The following is a 5159-nucleotide window of genomic DNA, read 5'->3' as shown; positions in this document are numbered from 1 at the left end:
ATTGGTTCCTTCACCTGACCTTTGGCACTGCCAAACCTGCAGTCCAGGGTTTCTGGAACACGCCATTTGTCGATGTGACTTCACGCCTTTCTCTGCAGTCGGCTTGGGAGCATTTGCCGTCCTGACTTCCGGCATTCTGTCATGTAGGCCTTCCCCAAGCTCCCAGCTTAACAGGTATCAGGCGGTGTTGCCAGCTAAAGTATACACACACACACACACACACACACACACACTTTTTTCATTGTTTATCTAAATGTCAATTTCACTCGGCCTCCTGTGTTGGTGTTTGGGGAGCCTGACAGTCGTCCTTTAGTGGATTTCTATTATAGTACTCTGTTCTCATCTTCTCCCTGCATGTACTGGGTATTTGCTCAAGTATTTAATCCTGCTCTGGTTTAATGCTGTCCACTTCACTATTCTGAATGACCCGTGACATCGAAGCTCTGGCTGCCTCGTCCCCAGTGTCTCCCCAGCCTGTGGCCCTCCACCAGGTGTATTTTGGAAGCTGATGGTGCAGCCCATTCAGCGTCCACATACTGCTCTGAGTGCTCTTCGGGGGCCCATTCCAGTTACTGGGTGAGGGTGAACTCACACACAGGGGGGCTGCGCTTGTAACTGAAATAGTCTGCTTGCCTCTATTTGTCTTGGGAAAACTCCTTCCCTTGCATGGAGTTCTATCATATCCTTAAAGACAGCGCTGTTCATTCTTCACTGCTTCACAAGGTTTGGAATAAAAAGAGCCATGTGTATGTTTTCAACCGTTTCCCCAAAGCTTTAAAAGACGTATTACAGGATTATACAATTTTAAATTGCAGAGGACTGTCAACATACCGGGTAGTCCTAGAGGTCCATTTCAATGTTTGTTTGAGGAAAAACTTCACAATAAAGCTTCTATCATTGCAATTTTTTGAACTTTTTGGTGACCGTCGTATTATATGTAAAAATCAGATTTTAAGAAAACCTGCTCTTACCGGGCTTCCAGGTAGTTTAAGAAAAGTGAAATCAATATAGTGTTTCTGACTCATCTAATCCATTTCTTTTTCTCTTAGTATGTATTTCTTGGAATTTAAGGTCCATGGAACATTGATCCATAGCAGGATATAAATATAAGACACATAAGAATTCTCTATATCTTCCTTGGGTTGAATTGGCTGGAGTGGTGTTGAGGCCACTGAGTGAAATCGAAACACAGCAGCTCTGTGAAGAATCTGATCAGAGCAGCCTGGCTAAGAAAACACGACATGTTGTAAAACCCGGTCTTGAGGTGTAGCGGCAGATCTGGGGACGTGTGGGGGCCTGACCAGGTCCACGAGCCATGCCACCGACTGGCATGAGCTCAGTCACCCAGCTGTGGGTGAAACATGTAGCAGGGCATATTGCGTCCCTCACACCCACCGCCAGGGCGCAGGGACGCTTGAAGCTCTGGAGACTTGCAGCCCTTGTGGAACTGGTCCTAGTCCAGTCCCCAGCGAGTCCTGGGGTCTTCCAAGCTCATCCTATGGCCCTGGGAGTGTGTGTGCGTGCGCGCGCGCGTGCACTAAGGCTGTGTGTGTGTGTGAAAGACAGAAAGAGAGAGAGAGAGAGAGAGAGAGAGAGAGAGAGAGAGAGAGAGAGAGACACAGAGAAAACGAGCAGGATACGAGAGCGTGTGTGTGTGTGTGTGTGTGTGTGTGTGTGCGCGCGCGCGCGCGCTCTAGCTCACCTCCCGACTTCTCCGGAGCAGTTTCCTTTCCCACCGCTTCCCGCTGAGTCAGTGCCCTGCCCATTGCCCTGCAGGATCCGAGGCCTTTGTGCTCTGGTTATTTCGCTTGTTAGCAGAGCCCCACCCTTGCGCCACAGGAACAGAACACACTGTCCTTGCCTGAGCTGACTGCCCGGAGCGAAGAGCCACGCGCTGGGCCAGGGGCTACGTATGCTTCTCTGGCCGAGCCGTGCTGCTGAGGCTTTGGCTGACAGGCTCAACAGTGTAAATCGGCTCGAGACCCATTTATTACCAAAAAAGGAAAGTTTAACAACAGAAAAAAAAAAAAACCTGCTATCATGCTTCCCTTACACCCCCCCCCCCAAGCACCACCACCCATGCTCACTTAGAGCCTCTCACCCGTTTGCGTTAAGAGAGTCTGTGACCCCTGATCTACATAGCACTGGAGGCGTGTCCCCACAGTGCCACGTCCGGAGGGTGGGGCTCACCTGCTGTAGGGGCTCATGCTTCCCATCTCAGAGCCATCCCCGTCTGAAACTTCGGTACTGTTTCCTTCAGCCTCTTAATACGATATGATATGTGCTAATATTTTGTCTTGGACTTAAATAATCTATGATAATAATATGATAATATTATGTCTCGCACTTAACATATGATAATATTATGTCTTGAACTTAAATAACACAAAATTATCTCTTATTAAAGTTTGCAGGCGTTTTCTCATTTCATTCTGGGTGTAACTGTATGAGATGTCAGGAATCTTTGTCACCAATGAGGGCAGAGAGGCGTGACCGTTTTACATCTCCAGACATGGGTCACCAGTCGGATACTGGGAGAACCGGGATTCCGCCAAGCCCTAGTGGTCGCCCGAGTTCAAGATCTTCACCACTTGGGCCCGGTGGTATAGCCTAGGGGCTAAAGTCCTCGCCTTGAACACCCGGGATCCCATATGGGCGCCGGTTCTAATCCCAGCAGCTCCACTTCCCATCCAGCTCCCTGCTTGTGGCCTGGGAAAGCAGTCGAGGATGGCCCAATGCATTGGGACACTGCACCCGCATGGGAGATCCGGAAGAGGTTCCAGGTTCCCGGCATCGGATTGGCACGCACCAGCCGTTGCGGCTCACTTGGGGAGTGAAACATCGGACAGAAGATCTTCCTCTCTGTCTCTCCTCCTCTGTATATCTGACTTTGTAATAAAAAAAAATAAATATTTGAAAAAAAAAAAAAGATCTTCACCACACATGTGCCTTTGCACTAGGAAAGGCTTGTGGTCCCATCGGGTCAATGCAGGAAGCCAGAGGACTTGCGTGGATGGGCAAGCACCGGCTGTTTTTATTTGGGTGGGGGTGGAATACGAATGGATATCCCGGGGCACTTACACAACCTTTCTCCTCTGGTACAGCCAGCTATCCTCTGGCCGCATGAGCCCGGCGCCCCTGCCTACTGTATGGCCTCCAGCCTTCTTGAAACAATTTGGGACATGATTTTTTGCTCCAGTCAAGCAGAGCTTATTGAAATCTCCTTTTATACATGGAGATTCTCTGCCACAAACAGAGGTTCACTGTCATCCATCAAACTACATGCTAACTCTTCTGTAAACTAAATCTAAAAAAGAAAAAAAAATAAGCTATGACATTTTTCTAGGATTCATGCCTGAACTATTCCTGTCAGTTTCAATTCATAGGAAAATGCATAACCTACTTATTCCATTTTATTTTTCTTTAGCAAATCCTTGTTGGGTCTGTGTGAGAGATTTTATGAACATTTGATCTATGCATGCTGAGGAGTTTTTACAAATTTATTTATTTTATTGCAAAGTCAGATAGATACAGAGAGGAGGAGAGACAGAGAACTATCTTCCGTCCGATGATTCACTCCCCAAGTGACCTCAACGGCTGATGCTGCGCCAGTCCGAAGCCAGGAGCCCAGATTCTTTTCCAGGTCTCCTATGCAGGTACAGGGTCCCAAGGCTTTGGGCCGTCCTGGATTGCTTTCCCAGGTCACAAGCAGGAAGCTGAATGGAAAGTGGGGCTGTCAGGATTAGAACTATCTGCCATGCGGGATGCTGATGCGTACAAGGCCAGGACTTTAGCCGCTAGGCGACGGTGCTGGGCCCTGATGATCTTTTTTAAAAGATTTGTCTTATTTTTATTTGAAAAGCAGATTTACGGAGAGGAGAGACAGGGAGAGATCTTTCATCCCTTGGTTCACTCTCCAAATGGTCTCGATGGCTGGAGCCGAGCTGATCCAAAGCTAGGAGCCAGGAGCTTCTTTGGGTCTCCCTCAGGCTTGCAGGGTCCCACGGACTTGAGCCATTCCCCACTTCTTTTTTTTTTTTTTTCTTTTTCTTTTTTTTTTTTATTGATTACATTGCATTATGTGACACAGTTTCATAGGCACTGGGATTTGCCCCCCACCCTTCCCCAACCCCCCCCCCATGGTGGATTCCTCCACCTTGTTGCATTACCGTAGTTCAAATTCAGTTGAGATTCTTTCATTGCAAGCATCTACCAAGCATAAAGTCCAGCATCTTATTGTCCAGATAAGTTCAACGCTTTCTTGGGGAAACCATCTCCGGTCTGAAGGTAGAGCCGGCAGAGTATCATCCTGATCAATTAAAAGCCCCGACATTACATCAGTAACAATTTATAGTGTTATGGAATTAGTTGACATGGTATTGAGTAACCAATATGTTAACATTCTCTTTTAACATTCTCCACTTCTTTCCCTGGCCATTGGCAGGGAGCTGGATGGGAAGTGGGAAGCAGCCGGCACACAAACCAGTGCAGGTGTGGGATGCCCGTGCTTGTAGGTGGAGGCCTGTGGAGCCACCATGCCAGCTCCAGGGTATTTTTTTATGTTTTTATTCTCAAAACTTCAGATACTAGACTTTAACATCAGTGAAAAATCAACGCAAATATCATTACCTTAAGACCGCAGATTTTCGGTGTTAATTTTTTTTTTTTTTTTTTGGCATTTTTACAGCTCAGCTCTGGTTTGCCTGTGAGTTGATTTGGAAACACTGTTCTCTTGGAGCCATGCTTCTCATTTGTTTGCTTCGCTTGCTGTGCCTCATGGTGTCCTTTGCCGGTTTTCCCTCCTCCGCCCCACTGCTGAATGGTGCAGCTCTGGGCTCACTTCTGCATCCGCTGTCTGGCCTCACAATTTTAAAACCATAAGCCAAATGCAAAACCAGAAATGCCTCATGCTATTACTCATCTGTAGAAGCTAAGACAGCTTATCTTGAAGAAGAAAAGAGTGGAATAGTTGTCATTGGAGGATGGGAAGGAAAGGCAGTACAGGGATGTTGGAAAAGATTTGAAAATGCAGTTAAAACAATTCCCCAAATGTGGAGGAATAGATTCCAGTATTCTGTAGCACGGAAGGATAATGATAGTTTCCAATAATTTATTATATAGTTTGCAACACATAGAAAACATGTAAAGAACTACAAAAG

Source organism: Ochotona princeps, chromosome 20, assembly GCF_030435755.1.
Source record: "Ochotona princeps isolate mOchPri1 chromosome 20, mOchPri1.hap1, whole genome shotgun sequence".
NCBI lineage: Eukaryota > Metazoa > Chordata > Mammalia > Lagomorpha > Ochotonidae > Ochotona > Ochotona princeps.
The sequence above is the reverse complement of the archived record's forward strand: the minus strand, read 5'-3'. Positions refer to the sequence as shown.